The sequence below is a fragment of the Hypanus sabinus genome, chromosome 26, assembly GCF_030144855.1.
Source record: "Hypanus sabinus isolate sHypSab1 chromosome 26, sHypSab1.hap1, whole genome shotgun sequence".
Lineage (NCBI taxonomy): Eukaryota > Metazoa > Chordata > Chondrichthyes > Myliobatiformes > Dasyatidae > Hypanus > Hypanus sabinus.
The window spans coordinates 14,719,673-14,737,924 of NC_082731.1; the positions used below are offsets into that span (position 1 = coordinate 14,719,673).

Genomic DNA, 18,252 nt, shown 5'->3' on the forward strand with positions numbered 1-18,252 from the left:
TTCGCGACCTTCGTTTTTAACCAGGAACTCCCCGCAGCCCTTTTTCACGTCACCCGAGCCGAGAGCGCAAGTGACGAATAAAATGGTGGGAGTGGAGGGAAAGGAGGCTGGAAGGTGATAGGTAAGGGGAAAGGAAGTAGGAACCTGATAGAGGAGAGGGGACCACAGGAGAATGGGAAGCGATAGGAGGTGGGTCGAACTGGCAAATTGTCGCCAGTAGGGGGCGGCAGTGAGTCCTACTGGAGCCACGGCTGTTCACCATTGACACCAAGACTTCCTGGAAGGAACTGAACGTATTGGAGCTAAATTTACTAACGACACAAAGCAGGGTGGGTTGGTTAGATATGAGAAAGAAGTAAAAAGTACACGGAGAGAACAGAAAAGATGGCGCTGGTGGGGCTTGAATCGACAATTTGATTGCATAGTATCTCACTACAGTTAGAGGACGTTATCAGAAGAAGTTTTGGTCATTCAACCCCAAAAGGCTTGTTGCACCATTCAGTTAGATCGCGGCTCATCTGTTCCGTGCCTTCAGCACTATTCCTTCTGGTTCTACACTGATGATTTGTAAAACGCATTTCTCGGTGAATAATGAGACCCCGGCGGTACCAGTGCCACAGATGTCATCATTGCCGAGCACAAACTCGAGCACAAGAAATCTGGAATTAGAATCAGGGTTATTCCCGACGAACATCGTGAAATTTGTTGTTTCTGACAGCAGTACAGTGCAACACACATTCTATAAATTAGGATTGTATATCAGTTGAAACTGGAGCCTGCTAAACTTGAAGGGAACAAAGGAAACAGAGCCCGACTGAGTTTCATGTTCTGATGCCAGGCCTCGATCCAAGACATCAACTATCACTTGTCTTCCATAGACGCTGCGCGGTCCAGCGAGGTCCTCCAGCAGCTCGTCCCGTTTTGCTCCGGTTCCAGCACTGGCAGTCTTCTTTGCGCTCCCCCTTTGAGTTTTAAAGGGTGTGTGGAAAAGTGGGTGCCTATACGCTGTGAGGAAATGGTAAACGGGGCCCAGTGAATTTAAAGCAGGCCTGGGAAAACAGAGCCCCAAAGTTTCAAGAGAATGGATTAAATGTCACTCAGTGAACCGGATGCCAAACATTGGGTTTATTGAGTAATTGGATAACAGATTATCAGAGCTTTAGTATTGCACTACTAAATGAATGTTTCCAATTCACTGCTTTTACAGACAACGTAGTGCAGGGAACAACTCACTGCACATCTTCCTCTGGTTTACCTCTGATTCTTTACCCAAATATGTTTAACACTATGAGAGGTGATTGATAAGTTCGTGGCCAGAGGTAGAAGGAGATGAGTTATTAACTTCAAACTTTCTGCATCATCACTCAAAGAGTTGACCTGCACTTGCATGTAACGAGAGCTGTATAACCGGGGTTGAAACGCCTGGCAGAGATGGCGCTCGGTGTCGGAGGCTCAAAGTTTTCGGACGGACTCGGAGTTGGCTGTGGTCGGGGCTCCCAGAGCGCTGCATCGGCAAGCTGCGGCACCGGAGGTTCATGGCAGGGAGAGTTTTTCTTCCTTCTACCGTCTGCGTGAGACGGTGGCCTGTCGGGACTTTGAGACTTACTTTTAAACCGTGCATGGACTGCTCTTTATCAGATTACGGTGTTGCTTTGCATTGTTGAAACTAAGTGTTATAATTATGTGGTCTTTGTCAGTTAGTCTTTTATCAATTATGGTATTGTCTGCACTGTTGAAACTATATGTAACTATGTGGTTTTGTGTGGGTCTTGTAGCCTTAGGTTTGTCTGATGGGATTGGAGCTCCTTTCCGGGGAACGTGCTAAGACGGTAGCGCGATATCGATACACAGCAGCCTCTCCGGACTCTGGATTGGGGATTACCAAACGTTACGTGGTTTTTCTTGTGTGGTCCGTTTTGTGCTTTTTGGTGATATCATTCCGGAGAACGTTGTCTCATTTTTTAACTGCAGTGTATTTGTGGTTTATAAATGACAATAAACTGAATCTGAATCTCCTGCTACTGTAGGCCACGAACTTATTAATCACCCCTGCTGTGAACCACTTCTGGAGGCCCAAGACGCCGACTTCTACAAAGAAGGGATCCGTATGCTCCACGACCGCTGGACTGAGTGTGTAAATGTAAGAGGGGGCTATATTGAAAAATAAATGTGCTACGTTTTCTAAAATTGACTCCTTCTACCTTAGGCCACGAACTTATCAATCACCCCTCGTATTTATCACAGGCTTCTCAATCCCTCTTCCTAAATACCTCAATAAAAAATCCAGGACAGGTACATGGAGCTCAGAAGAATAGAGGGCTATGGGTAACCCTAGGTAATTTCTAAGGTAAGGACATGTTCAGCACAGCTTTGTGGGCCGAAGGGCCTTTATTGTGCTGTAGGTTTTCTATGTTTCTACATATACTGTAAATTAAATTAGTAACACAAATGAGAGCGAGAATAGTGAGGTAGTGTTCATGGGTTGGTTCAGCGATTGTCCAGATGGTGAAGGGAAGTAACTGTTCCTAAAACTAAATTTACTATCGACACAAAGCAGGGTGGGGTGGTTAAAAGCGAGGAAGACGTTGACTGCATGTCTTTGGGCTTCTATACCTCCTCCCTGATGATAGCCAAGCGAGGGTGTCATGTCCTGGATGATGGGGGTCCTTAATGACGGATGCTGCCTTCTGAAGCATTTTCTCTTAAGGACGCCCTTAGTGCCGGAGGGAACCAGTGCCCATAACGCAGCTGGCTCAGTCTGCGACCCTCCTGAGCTTCTTCTGACCCCTCCACAGCGGCCGCTGATGTATCCGGTTAGAATGCTCCCTCTGTGTATCATGGGTGGGAGTGGTCATTCAGTCTGACTTCGGCCGATCTACACCGGCCCGCCCATTTTCTGTCCTATTTCTCCATATACCCCAATCTTAAAGAAAATACTGTTTCTCCCTTAATTACTAATGATGATTTAAGACTCAACTACAGTTGTCCCCCATCACGTTTACATTAGAGCTGATATCTGATAGGCCTCCCCGATTACTGGCTGTTCACGACGATGTCCTTCCATGTGTACAACTGTTGGCAGCGTTGAAGGAATCCAGACTGGTTCAAATATAATCTGGTAAACGGCAATTTGAATGGAAGAAGCTGCCGGGAGTTATAGTCCATCCCTCCCCCACCACCCGTAGGTGATACCTCAAGAAGGCAAAAGCTATTAGCAAAGACTCCCAGCACCCAGCCCACGCCGTCTCCATGTAGCTGTCACTGGGCAGTCGGTATGGATAGATGCCGGAATTCGCAGGCCGCCACATTGCAGAACAGCAACTGTCCTTCATCCGGTCAGTTTAATAACTCATCCAGCACGGTATTAATCATTACCTCAATATAACAACACTTTGATTACTTTTCATTACGCTTACACTTTTGTTTGAGCTTGCTTTCGTGTAGAAAGTACGTATAATCTACATTTAATTCGTTTTTCTTTCTCATGATGCTACCTGCCTGCGATATTTCTGGAAGTAAGTTTTTCATCGCACCCCTGCACACGCACTCGTGCAAATAACAATAACCTCGGCTTTACAGACAGGAGGTGCAGGAGCAGTCCATTCGGCCCTTCGAGCAGGCACCGCCATTCAATGTGATCGTCCACAATCAGTACCCCCTTCCTGCCCTCTCCCCATATCCCTTGACCCCGCTATCTATAAGAGCTCTATCTAACTCTCTCTTGAATGCATCCAGAGACTTGGCCTCCACTGCCTTCTGGGGCAGAGCATTCCACATATCCACCACTCTCTGGGTGAAAAAGTTTTTCCGCATCTCTGTTCTAAATGGCCTACCCCTTATTCTTAAACTGTGGCCTCTAGTTCTGGACTCACCCATCAGCGGGAACATGCTTCCTGCCTCCAGTGTGTCCAATCCCTTAATAATCTTAAATGTTTCAATCAGATCCCCTCTCATCCTTCTAAATTCCAGTGTATACAAGCCCAGTCGCTCCAATCTTTCAACATATGACAGTCCCGCCAACCTAAGTCGGCATAATGGTTCGAGACCCTTGAATTTCACTGGTGTTAGATTGGTGAAGTATGTCTACATGAATTTACATAAATCTGCAAGAATAGACAATAGACAGTAGGTGCAGGAGTAGGCCATTCGGCCCTTTGAGCCAGCACCGCCATTCACTGTGATCATGGCTGATCATACACAATCTGTACCCCATTCCTGCCCTCTCCCCATAGCCCTTGACCCCGCTATCTATAAGAGCTCCACCTAACTCTCTGTTGAAAGCATCCAGAGACTTGGCCGCCACTGCCTTCTGGGGCAGAGCATTCCACATATCCACCACTCTCTGGGTGAAAACGTTTTCCCGCATCTCTGTTCTAAATGGCCCCTACCCCTTATCCTTAAACTGTGGCTTTGACTGTTGGTGTGGACGTACACGCCTGCTTGCTGCCCGTGGGAGCTTGGTTGCGATGTTGTCCACCTGAAAGGTTTGAGCTGCCGGGGAAAAGCCCAGCGTCTCATCATTGCCATGGCAACGTCCTGTCGCCGGGGTAGGATCGCAGTGCGCAGGCGCCGGAAGCCGGAAGTGGTGTCCGGACCTCCGGCGTGCGGGGGCTGGAGGAGAGGCAGGTACGAGCGGGTCGGGGGTGTTGGGGGGTTAATCGGCATTTGCCTCCCTCCACTGAGGGAGAACCGGCGTGAGCTTCGGAAACTTCCGTACCCTCCCCAGTCAGGCTCTCGGTCCGCTGGAGAGGCAGTGGGGGGGGGGGGGGGGGGAAGACACAAAGAAATGGCGGACCAACTGTGTGAGTGTTTTCATTTGCCTCCCTCCACTGAGGGAGAACCGGCGTGAGCTTCGGAAACTCTCCAAACCCTCCCCAGTCAGGCTCTCGGTCCGCTGGAGAGGCAGTGAGGGGTAGGGGGGGGGGGGAACACAAAGAAATGGCGGACCAACTGTGTGAGTGTTTTCATTTGCCTCCCTCCACTGAGGGAGAACCGGCGTGAGCTTCGGAAACTCTCCATACCCTTCCAACCCCATCCCAGTCAGGCTCTCGGTCCGCTGGAGAGGCAGTGGGGGGGGGGGGGAGACACACAAAGAAATGGCGGACCAACTGTGTGAGTGTTTTACGCCAGTCTTCTCCGTGGAAGACACTGGCAGTATGCCGGAAGTTAGAGAGTGCCGGGGGGCAGAAGTGAGTGTAATTCCACGGTTCTGAAGAGATTGTGGAGGCATTGGTAATGATCTTTAAAGAATCACTAGATTCTGTCTTTGTGGTTTTGGAGCGCTGGAAATTGCAAATGCCACTCCTCTCTTAAGTCATAGGCCAGTTAGCCTGGCCCTCAGTGGTCGGGAAGATGTTGGAATCGATTGTTGAAGATGAGGTCTCAGGGTACTTGGAGGCACATGATAAAACTGGCCGAAGTCAGCTTGGTTTCCTCAAGGGAAAGTCTGGCTTGACAACCTGAGGAACTGTTTGAAGAAGTAACGTGAACGAGAATCGGTGGGTGTTGTGTACTTGGGATTTTTCAGGAGTCTTTGACATGATGCTGCTCAATGGTATTACAGGAGAAATGCTAGCAGGGATAGACTGATCGGCGGGAAACAGTTGAAATAAAGGGAACCTTTTCTGGTTGGCTGCTGGTGACTAGTGGTGTTCTGCATGGATCGCTGTTGGGACTGCTTATTTTTACATTGTATGTCAAGTCAAGTCACTTTTTATTGTTATTTCGACCATAACTGCTGGTACAGTACACAGTAAAAACAAGACAACGTTTTTCAGGACTGTGGTGTTACATGAAACAATACAAAAACTACACTAAAACTACATAAAAACAACACAAAAACTACACTAGACTACAGACCTACACAGGCCTGCATAAAGTGCGCAAAACAGTGCAGGCAGCACAATAAATAACAGGCAGTACAATAAAGACAATAGGCACAGTAGAGGGCAGTAGGTTGGTGTCAGACTAGACTCTGGGTATTGAGGAGTCTGATGGCTTGGGGGAAGAAACTGTTACACCGTCTGGTTGTGAGAGCCCGAATGCTTCGGAGCCTTTTGCCAGACGGCAGGAGGGAGAAGAGTTTGTATGAGGGGGTGAGTGGGGTCCTTCGTAATGCTGTTTGCTTTGCGGATGCAGCGCGTGATGTAAATGTAATGGCGGGAAGAGAGACCCCAGTGATCTTCTCAGCTGACCTCACTATCCGCTGCAGGGTCAATAACGTGGATGCCCAAGTGTGCGGATGATAGGAAGACAGGTGAAGGGCCGGGCTGCATTGAGGAAGCAGAGAGGCTGCAGAAGGACTCGGATAGATTAAGAGAATGGATAATGAAGTGGAAGGTGGAATACAGCGTTGCGAAGTGTGCGGTCATGCACTTGGACAGAAGGAATAAAAGCGCAGATTATTTAATTCAAAAATCCGAGATGCAAAGCCCTCGTGCAGGATTCTCCAGAGGTTAATTTGCAGGTTGAGCCGTTGGTGAGGAAGGCAAATGCAACGTTAGCATTCATTTCGAGAGGACTGGAATATAAAAGCGAGGATGTAATTCTGAGGCTGTGTAAGGAGCTAGTGAGGCCTCACTTGGAGTATTGAGAGCAGTTCTAGGCCCCTTGTATCAGAAAGGATGTGCTGGCATTGGAGGAGTCAGAGAGGGTTCACGAGAATGACTCTGGGAATGAAAGGGCTATCATATGAGGAGCATTTGAAGGCCTGTACTCACTGGAATTTAGAAGAGGGAGGGGGAATCTCTTTTACAGCTAGCGTGGGTGTGGGGAGGATGTTTCTATAGTGGTGGAGTCCGGGACCAGAGGGCACAGCCTCAGAACAGAGGGACATGTTTTTAGAACAGAAATGAGGAAGAACTTGTTTAGCCGGAGGGTGGTGAATCTGTGGAATTCATTGCCACGGGCAGCTTTGGAGGCCAGGGTCATTGGGTGCATTTAAGGTGGAGCTTGACTGGTCCGTGATTAATCAGGGCGTGAAAGAACAGGGGGGAGAAGGCAGGCGAGAGGAACTGGGAGGGAAAACGGGTCAGCTGGGATGGATTGGCGGAGAGTTGCACTGGCCCAGGATGCACTGCTTACTCATAGAGACGCGCGCATGTTCCGTAACTGTGTTAGATACATTGATTTCTTGCCCATATGGGATTATCTGTAAAGAAGCAGCCATGGATTATATTCAGGAAACTGTCCAGACCCTGCAGAGGTTGCAAGATCACACTGAGGACTTAAGCGTCAAAGTTGGGTTTACTGTCCTGGGCAGGAGCAATTGGAGGCGCAGGTCCAATGAAATACTTACAGCGGCATCCCAGACACAGAGCATCGGATAAGCAGTATTTGCAAGAAAATATGTTGTTCAATTCTATAAGAAGGGACACAACTCAAACAAAACTGATCGACAGCAAAGCGGTCTGTTAAAACTCCCAGTAGCACCCATGCTAAATAATTCTCTCCCAGTGGAAACAGTTCACGTTGAAATGACATGACACCCCATCATCAGTGTGAACACCTGTATTAAATATTCCTGAACATTTCTCTGCACTCATCTTCAACAGTGTATTTGAATAACTGGTGCCCCGTAAGTCTGCACAATTAATACATCTTGAGATCTGTTATATCTTTCTCAAATATGGTATTCAGAAATGAGCAAAACATTTGAATGCTTCCCCTGAAGTCGCGCTTGCAATTTAAAATATTGCAGACTAGCTTGTGTCATAGTTACACAGCATGGAAACAGGCCCAACTTGTCAAATAGCCTCCTGAGCTGAAAGTATTGGCCCAGATCTCTCGTAACCTTAGCTATCCATGATGTCTTCAAAAATGCTGTTGTAACCCACCTCTTCCCTTCAGCTCCCCCACCACCACAATTGCCTCTGCCAGCTCACTCCTTGGTACTCTCCAGTCTCTGTGCTTAAAACATATCTCACGGGTATGGATGGCAAGCAAATTGATGACATAGTCCCAAGCTATGTAGATCCACCAGCTCTTCTGAATCTTTTCTGCGCATTCTTCCACAATATTTGGGATGCAGTCTCGCCAAGGTCTTGCACGGTTGCAATCTGACGTCCCAGTTCTTGTACTTAGCGCAGCATCTGATGAAATTAAGTGTGCCTTGCGGCTCCTTCACCACCACCTCCGACTGCCACCGTCAAGGAACCGTAGAACCAGAGGTCATAGGTTAAGGGTGAAAGGTGACATACATGTGGGGGGAACCACTCAGAGAGGGCAGTGAGAGCTTGGGGCAAGCTGCCGGCGGAAGCAGGGGGTGCAGGTTTGTTTGCAAGGCTTAACGGAAATTTAGAAAAGTACCTGGATGGGAAGCGTGCAGAGGGCTACGGATCAGCTGCAGGTCAACGGGACTGGGCAAAATACAGTCGGCCCTCCTTATCCGCGAACTCAACCAGCCGCAAATCGCGAAAACCCGGAAGTGCTCTTCCAGCACTTGTTGCTTGAGCATGTACAGACTTTTTTATTCTTGTCATTATTCCCTAAGCAATGCAGTATAACAACTATTTACATAGCATTTACATTGTATTAGGTATTATAAGTAATCTAGAGATGATTTATAGTATACGGGAGGATGTGCGTGGGTTATCATGGATCAGGATAAAAAAAATCGAAGGTTCTCTTACTAAGTAAGTCGAAACAGGTACATCCAGTATTATTTAGCGTCAGTAGGTCAAACGTTTGCCTTAGTATATAGTATATATTTTACCTTTCTATGCAAATAAAACGCTTAAGTATGTATGTTTCAGTACTGGGCTCACAAATGGAAGTTCCCCAGTTCGATCCACTGTCAGACCGCTCCCGAGTGCGCTCTCCACCGTGCCGGGTTGATGTGGAGGATCAAAACCCCAAAACCCAGTAATTATACCACTGTGTTGCTTAGTAATAATTGTAGCTTTCATCGGGGCAGGTCCTTTCTCACTTTATCCTTTAAAATTGTTCCAATCGTTGACCGACTGTAGCCTAATGCTTTTCCAATGACCGATGGCGTTTCAACTCTTTCCGACAGCTTTATTATTTCCACTTTATTTTCAATCGTGATCGTGATTATTCTCGTGAACAGAAACACTGCGGATTTAGATCCCTGCCACCGGGTCCTAATGTCCACCGCACTGAGACAGGTTAAATCAGCTCAGGGGTTCCGCAGGGTCCTAATGTCCACTGCACTGAGACAGGTTAAATCAGCTCAGCGGTTCCGCAGGGTCCTAATGTCCACCGCATTGAGACAGGTTAAATCAGCTCAGGGGTTCCGCTGGGTCCTAATGTCCACCGCATTGAGCCAGGTTAAATAAGGTCTGGGGTTCCGATGGGTCCTAATGTCCACCGCACTGAGACAGGTTGAATAAGGGACTTGAGCATCTAAGATTTTGGTACCCGTGAGGGGTCCAGGAACCAATCCCTCATAGATAAAGAGTGCTGACTGTAGTAGTTCAGCATGAGCTAGATGGGCTGAAGGGTCTGTTTCTGCGTTGTGGTGCTCTATGACCACATATACACTCCCGAGTCGCTCTGTTCTTTAATGCTCCTTGGGGCTCTGTGCAAGTCTGAGCTGCTTTGGCTTCAGAGCATGCATCATTTTGCACGCGTCTGAGCTGTGTTCCATTGTCCAAGATCACAACAGGTACTAAATCAACTGGGAAAGTAGGCGAAGAGATGGCGATCTTCCTCACGCTCCACTGTACCACCCACTTGGTGTCGACTGCAAACTTACTAAGTGAGCCAACAACATTCTCATTCAAATTATTAATGTGCGCATAGTGGACGCTTATAGGTAGACACCTGCAGATTGATGCAAATCCCTAATCAGCTAATTGACTGGCAGCAGCTCAGTGCGTAAGATCATGCAAATATGGTCAAAATGATCAGTCGTTGTTCAGTTGGGACATCAGAACGGAGAAGGAATGTAAACTAAGTGACTTCGACTGTTCGTGCCAGATGGGGTGCTTTGAATATCTTAGAAACTGCGGATGTCCTGGGATTTTCATGCACAACAGTGTCTGGAGTTTACAGAGAGTGGTGTGAAAAACAAACAAAAACTTCCATTAATTCCCCTCCTTACCCCATCCCTGATATATTTAGTTTTTTTTCCCCCCATCCCCTTTTTTTTCTCTCTCTCTGCCCATCACTCTTTGCCTGTTCTCCATCTCCCTCTGGTGCTCCCCTCCCTCTTTCTTTCTCCCGAGGCCTCCTGTCCCATGATCCTTTTCCTTCTCCAGCTCTGTATCACTTTCGCCAATCACGTTTTCAGCTCTTAGCTTCACCCCACCCCCTCCGGTCTTTTCCTATCATTTCGCATTTTCCCCTCCCCCTCCTACTTTCAAATCTCTTACTATCTTTCCTTTCAGTTAGTCCTGACGAAGGGTTTTGGCCCAAAACGTTGACAGCGCTTCTCCCTATAGATGCTGCCTGGCCTGCTGCGTTCCACCAGCATTTTGTGTGTGTTGCTTGAATTTCCAGCATCTGCAGATTTCCTCGTGTTTGCTAAACAAAAACACGTAGTGAGTGGCAGTTTTGCGGGTGAAGATGCCTTGTTAGTGGGAGAGGACGGAAGGGAATGTCCAGACTGGTTCCGAGCGGACAGGAAGGTGATAGTGACTCAAACACACACACGTTACAACAGTGGTGGGCAGAAGGATGTCTCTGAATGTACAACACGTTGAAACCCGAAGTAGATGAGCTACAGCAGTAGAAATCGACTTCGGGTTCCAATCCTGTACCCAGTAAAGTGACTGTAGCGTTTTGTACCTATGCACTAGGGCAATGGAAACCAACGACCACGGGCACAGAGCATCTGATATGCAGCATTCACGAACAAACACACAAATACAACAGAAACTATACACAGGTTTTCAACATGATTTGAACAATTACTTCGTTGTGCAGAGTGATCGGCGTCACAGTGTTGCTGTGCCCACGTGATTGGGGTTGCGCTGGCTTGTCCAAGAACGGAATGGTTGAGGGGAGTCGCCGCTCCTGAACGTGGTGGTGTGGGACCTCAGGCTCCCAGTACGCTGCCCAGCAACCGTTGATTTAACCCAAGCCTAGTCACAGGAGAGTTTACAATGGCCAATTAGCCTATGAACATGTACGTCTTTAGACTGTGGGAGAAACCGGAGCACCAGGAGGAAATCCATGCGTTCCACGGGGAGCATGTACGGACTCCTACAGGAGCGGCTGGAATTGAACTCTGAACTCCGAAAGCCCCAGCTGTAAAGGTGATTGTGGGAGATTTTAATTTTCCACACGTAGACTGGGAAGCTTATTCTGTAAAAGGGCTGGATGGTTTAGAGTTTGTGAAATGTGTGCAGGATAGTTTTTTGCAACAATACATAGAAGTACTGACTAGAGATGGGGCAGTGTTGGATCTCCTGTTAGGGAATGCGATAGGTCAGCTGACAGATGAATGTGTTGGGGAGCACTTCGGGTCCAGTGATCACAATAGCATTAGCTTCAATATAATTATGGAGAAGGACAGGACAGGACCTGGAGTTGAGATTTTTGATTGGAGAAAGGCTAAATTTGAGGAGATGCGAAGGGATTTAGAGAGAGTGGATTGGGTCAAGTTGTTTTATGGGAAGGATGTAATAGAGAAATGGAGGTCATTTAAGGGTGAAATTATGAGGGTACAGAACCTTTATGTTCCTGTTAGGTTGAAAGGAAAGATTAAAGGTTTGAAAGCACCATGGTTTTCAAGGGATATTAGAAATTTGGTTCGGAAAAAGAGGGATGTCTACAATAGATATAGGCAGCATGGAGTAAAGGAATTGCTCGAGGAATATAAAGAATATAAAAGGAATCTTAAGAAAGAGATTAGAAAAGCTAAAAGAAGATACGAGGTTGGTTTGGCAAATAAGGTGGAAGTAAATCCGAAAGGTTTCTACAGTTATATTAAAAGCAAGGGGATAGTGAGGGATAAAATTGGTCCCTTAGAGAATCAGAGTGGTCAGCTATGTGTGGAGCCGAGGGAGATGGGAGAGATTTTGAACGATTTCTTCTCTTCGGTATTCACTAAGGAGAAGGATATTGAATTGTGTAAGGTGTGGGAAACAAGTAAGGAAGTTATGGAACCTATGACAATTAAAGAGGTGGAAGTACTGGCGCTTTTAAGAAATTTAAAAGTGGATAAATCTCTGGGTCCTGACAGGATATTCCCCAGGACCTTGAGGGAAGTTTGTGTAGAAATAGCAGGAGCTCTGACGGAGATCTTTAAGATGTCATTAGAAACGGGGATTGTGCCGGAGGATTGGCGTATTGCTCATGTGGTTCCATTGTTTAAAAAGGGTTCCAGAAGTAAGGCTAGCAATTATACACCTGTCAGTTTGACATCAGTGGTGGGTAAATTAATGGAAAGTATTCTTAGAGATAGTATTAATAATTATCTGGATAGACAGGATCTGATTAGGAGTAGCCAGCATGGATTTGTGCGTGGAAGGTCATGTATGAAAAATCTTATTGAATTTTTTGAAGAAGTTACGAGGAATGTTGACGAGGGTAAGGCAGTGGATGTAGTCTATATGGACTTCAGCAAAGCCTTTGACTAAGTTCCACATGGAAGGTTAGTTAAGAAGGTTCAGTCATTAGGTATTAATGCTGGAGTAATAAAATGGATTCAACAGTGGCTAGATGGGAGATGCCAGAGAGTAGTGGTGGATAATTGTTTCTCGGGATGGAGGCCGGTGACTAGCGGGGTGCCTCAGGGATCTGTTTTGGGCCCAATGTTGTTTGTAATATACATAAATGATCTGGATGATGGGGTGGTAAATTGGATTAGTAAGTATGCCGATGATACTAAGGTAGGAGGTGTTGTGGATAATGAGGTGGGTTTTCAAAGCTTGCAGGGAGATTTATGCCGGTTAGAAGAATGGGCTGAACGTTGGCAGATGGAGTTTAATGCTGAGAAGTGTGAGGTTCTACATTTTGGCAGGAATAATCTAAATAGAACATACAAGATAAATGGTAGGGCATTGAGGAATGCAGAGGAACAGAGACATCTAGGAATAACAGTGCATAGTTCCCTGAAGGTGGAGTCTCATGTAGATAGGGTGGTGAAGAAGGCTTTTGGAATGCTGGCCTTTATAAATCAAAGCATTGAGTACAGAAGTTGGGATTTAATGTTAAAATTGTACAAGGCATTGGTAAGTACAAATTTGGAATATTGTGTGCAGTTCTGGTCACCGAATTATAGGAAAGATATCAATAAATTAGAGAGAATGCAGAGACGATTTACTAGGATGTTACCTGGGTTTCAGCACTTAAGTTACAGAGAAAGGTTGAACAAGTTAGGTCTCTATTCATTGGAGCGTAGAAGGTTGAGGGGGGATTTGATCGAGGTATTTAAAATTTTGAGAGGGATAGATAAGAGTTGATGTGAATAGGCTGTTTCCATTGAGAGTAGGGGAGATTCAAACGAGAGAACATGATTTGAGAGTTAGGGGGCAGCAGTTTAAGGGAAACACGAGGGGGTATTTCTTTACTCAGAGACTGATAGCTGTGTGGAATGAGCTTCCTGTAGAAGTAGTAGAGGCCAGTTCAGTTGTCCCATTTAAGGTAAAATTGGATGGGTATATGGACAGGAAAGGAGTGGAGGGTTATGGGCAGAGTGCAGGTAGGTGGGACAAGGTGAGATTAAGAGTTCGGCACGGACTAGGAGGGCCGAGATGGCCTGTTTCCATGCTGTGATTGTTATATGGTTTATATGGTAATGGCGCGTGCTAAGCACTTTGCTAAACTGGTGCCACTTGATCGAGAATGGGAGGAGATCTGAACGCTCGGCGGAAATCCGCACGTTCACGGGAAGGATGGACAACTTCCTGACAGGCAGCGGTGGGAAGCACACCCTGACCTTACAGACAGCGCTGTAAAGCGTGGTGTGAAACGCCCAGTGTAGAAAATATCATAGGGTGTGTCCCTGATGTACTGGGTCAGTCCACTACAATCTGCAGTATCTAACATTCCCTGATGTACTGGGACAGTCCACTACCCTCTGCAGTCTCTTACATTCCCTGATGTACCGGGTCAGTCCACTGCAGTCTCATACATTCCCTGATGCACTGGGTCAGTCCAGTACCCTCTGCAGTCTCTTACATTCCCTGATGTACTGGGTCAGTCCAGTACCCTCTGCAGTCTCTTACATTCCCTGATGTACTGGGTCAGTCCACTACCCTCTGCAGTCTCTTACATTCCCTGATGTACTGTGTCAGTCCACTACCCTCTGCAGTCTCTTACATTCCCTGATGTACTGTGTCAGTCCACTACCCTCTGCCGTCTCCTACATTCCCTGATGTACTGGGTCAGTCCACTACCCTCTGCAGTCTCTTACATTCCCTGATGTACTGGGTCAGTCCACTACCCTCTGCAGTCTCTTACATTCCCTGATGTACCGGGTCAGTCCACTGCAGTCTCATACATTCCCTGATGCACTGGGTCAGTCCACTACCCTCTGCAGTCTCTTACATTCCCTGATGTACTGGGTCAGTCCACTACCCTCTGCAGTCTCTTACATTCCCTGATGTACCGGGTCAGTCCACTACCCTCTGCATTCTCTTACATTCCCTGATGTACTGGGACAGTCCACTACCCTCTGCAGTCTCTTACATTCCCTGATGGACTGGGTCAGTCCACTACCCTCTGCAGTCTCTTACATTCCCTGATGTACTGGGTCAGTCCACTGCAGTCTCTTACATTCCCTGATGTACTGGGTCAGTCCACTACCCTCTGCAGTCTCTTACATTCCCTGATGTACTGGGTCAGTCCACTGCGGTCTCTTACTTTCCCTGATGTACTGGGTCAGTCCACCACCCTCTGCAGTCTCTTACATTTCCTGATGGACTGGGTCAGTCCACTACCCTCTGCAGTCTCTTACATTCCCTGATGTACCGGGTCAGTCCACTACCCTCTGCAGTCTCTTACATTCCCTAATGTACCGGGTCAGTCCACTACCCTCTGCAGTCTCTTACATTCCCTGATGTACCGGGTCAGTCCACTACCCTCTGCAGTCTCTTACATTCCCTGATGTACCGGGTCAGTCCACTACCCTCTGCAGTCTCTTACATTCCCTGATGTACCGGGTCAGTCCACTACCCTCTGCAGTCTCTTACATTCCCTGATGTACCGGGTCAGTACACTACCCTCTGCAGCCTCTTACTTTCCCTGATGTATTGGGTCAGTCCACGACCCTCTGCAGTCTCTTACATTCCCTGATGTACTGGGTCAGTCCACTACCCTCTGCAGTCTCTTACATTCCCTGATGTACTGGGTCAGTCCACGACCCTCTGCAGTCTCTTACATTCCCTGATGTACTGGGTCAGTCCACTACCCTCTGCAGTCTCTTACATTCCCTGATGTACTGGGTCAGTCCACGACCCTCTGCAGTCTCTTACATTCCCTGATGTACTGGGTCAGTCCACTACCCTCTGCAGTCTCTTACATTCCCTGATGTATTGGGTCAGTCCACTACCCTCTGCAGTCTCTTACATTCCCTGATGGACTGGGTCAGTCCACTCCCCTCTGCAGTCCCTTACATTCCCTGAGGTACTGGGTGAGTCCACTACCCTCTGCAGTCTCGTACATTCCCTGATGTACGGTTTCAGTCCACTACCCTCTGCAGTCTCGTACATTCCCTGATGTACTGGGTCAGCCCACGACGCTCTCCAGTCTCTTACATTCCCTGATGTATTTGGTCAGTCCACGACCCTCTCCAGTCTCTTAGATTCCCTGATGGACTGGGTCAGTCCACTACCCTCTGCAGTCTCTTACATTCCCTGATGTACTGGGTCAGTCCACTACCCTCTGCAGTCTCATACATTCCCTGATGTACTGGCTCAGTCCACTACCCTCTGCAGTCTCTTACATTCCCTGATGTACGGTTTCAGTCCACTACCCACTGCAGTCTCTTACATTCCCTGATGTACTGAGTCAGTCTTCTACCCTCTGCAGTCTCTTACATTCCCTGATGTACTGGGTCAGTCCACTACCCTCTGCAGTCTCTTACATTCCCTGATGTACTGGGTCAGCCCACTACCCTCTGCAGTCTCTTACATTCCCTGATGTACTGGGTCAGTCCACTACCCTCTGCAGTCTCTTACATTCCCTGATGTACGGTTTCAGTCCACTACCCACTGCAGTCTCTTACATTCCCTGATGTACCGGGTCTGTCCATTACCCTCTGCAGTCTCTTACATTCCCTGATGTATTGGGTCAGTCCACTACCCTCTGCAGTCTCTTACATTCCCTGATGGACTGGGTCAGTCCACTACCCTCTGCAGTCTCTTACATTCCCTGATGTACTGGGTCAGTACACTACCCTCTGCAGCCTCTTACTTTCCCTGATGTATTGGGTCACTCCACTACCCTCTGCAGTCTCTTACATTCCCTGATGTACTGGGTCAGTACACTACCCTCTGCAGTCTCTTACTTTCCCTGATGTACCGGGTCGGTCCACTACCCTCTGCAGTCTCTTACATTCCCTGATGGACTGGGTCAGTCCACTACCCTCTGCAGTCTCTTACATTCCCTGATGTATTGGGTCGGTCCACTACCCTCTGCAGCCTCTTACTTTCCCTGATGTATTGGGTCACTCCACTACCCTCTGCAGTCTCTTACATTCCCTGATGTACTGGGTCGGTCCACTACCCTCTGCAGCCTCTTACTTTCCCTGATGTATTGGGTCACTCCACTACCCTCTGCAGTCTCTTACATTCCCTGATGGACTGGGTCAGTCCACTACCCTCTGCAGTCTCTTACATTCCCTGATGTACTGGGTCAGTCCACTGCAGTCTCTTACATTCCCTGATGTACTGGGTCAGTCCACTACCCTCTGCAGTCTCTTACATTCCCTGATGTACTGGGTCAGTCCACTGCGGTCTCTTACTTTCCCTGATGTACTGGGTCAGTCCACCACACTCTGCAGTCTCTTACATTTCCTGATGGACTGGGTCAGTCCACTACCCTCTGCAGTCTCTTACATTCCCTGATGTACCGGGTCAGTCCACTACCCTCTGCAGTCTCTTACATTCCCTAATGTACCGGGTCAGTCCACTACCCTCTGCAGTCTCTTACATTCCCTGATGTACCGGGTCAGTCCACTACCCTCTGCAGTCTCTTACATTCCCTGATGTACCGGGTCAGTCCACTACCCTCTGCAGTCTCTTACATTCCCTGATGTACCGGGTCAGTCCACTACCCTCTGCAGTCTCTTACATTCCCTGATGTACCGGGTCAGTACACTACCCTCTGCAGCCTCTTACTTTCCCTGATGTATTGGGTCAGTCCACGACCCTCTGCAGTCTCTTACATTCCCTGATGTACTGGGTCAGTCCACTACCCTCTGCAGTCTCTTACATTCCCTGATGTACTGGGTCAGTCCACGACCCTCTGCAGTCTCTTACATTCCCTGATGTACTGGGTCAGTCCACTACCCTCTGCAGTCTCTTACATTCCCTGATGTACTGGGTCAGTCCACGACCCTCTGCAGTCTCTTACATTCCCTGATGTACTGGGTCAGTCCACTACCCTCTGCAGTCTCTTACATTCCCTGATGTATTGGGTCAGTCCACTACCCTCTGCAGTCTCTTACATTCCCTGATGGACTGGGTCAGTCCACTCCCCTCTGCAGTCCCTTACATTCCCTGAGGTACTGGGTGAGTCCACTACCCTCTGCAGTCTCGTACATTCCCTGATGTACGGTTTCAGTCCACTACCCTCTGCAGTCTCGTACATTCCCTGATGTACTGGGTCAGCCCACGACGCACTCCAGTCTCTTACATTCCCTGATGTATTTGGTCAGTCCACGACCCTCTCCAGTCTCTTAGATTCCCTGATGGACTGGGTCAGTCCACTACCCTCTGCAGTCTCTTACATTCCCTGATGTACTGGGTCAGTCCACTACCCTCTGCAGTCTCATACATTCCCTGATGTACTGGCTCAGTCCACTACCCTCTGCAGTCTCTTACATTCCCTGATGTACGGTTTCAGTCCACTACCCACTGCAGTCTCTTACATTCCCTGATGTACTGAGTCAGTCTTCTACCCTCTGCAGTCTCTTACATTCCCTGATGTACTGGGTCAGTCCACTACCCTCTGCAGTCTCTTACATTCCCTGATGTACTGGGTCAGCCCACTACCCTCTGCAGTCTCTTACATTCCCTGATGTACTGGGTCAGTCCACTACCCTCTGCAGTCTCTTACATTCCCTGATGTACGGTTTCAGTCCACTACCCACTGCAGTCTCTTACATTCCCTGATGTACTG

The 18,252-nt window shown here is 47.9% G+C and overlaps 1 protein-coding gene across 1 annotated transcript in view; it reads left to right on the forward strand.

Annotated features, from left to right (window-relative positions):
* The first annotated feature begins 4,567 nt into the window (after positions 1–4,567).
* Positions 4,568–18,252, forward strand: part of LOC132381608 (gastrula zinc finger protein XlCGF57.1-like) — a 183,234-nt gene continuing 169,549 nt past the window's right edge. Inside the window, exon 1 of the mRNA XM_059951124.1 lies at positions 4,568–4,626. The gene's annotated coding sequence lies outside the window, so the exon portion shown is untranslated. The remainder of the gene's footprint in view (positions 4,627–18,252) is intronic.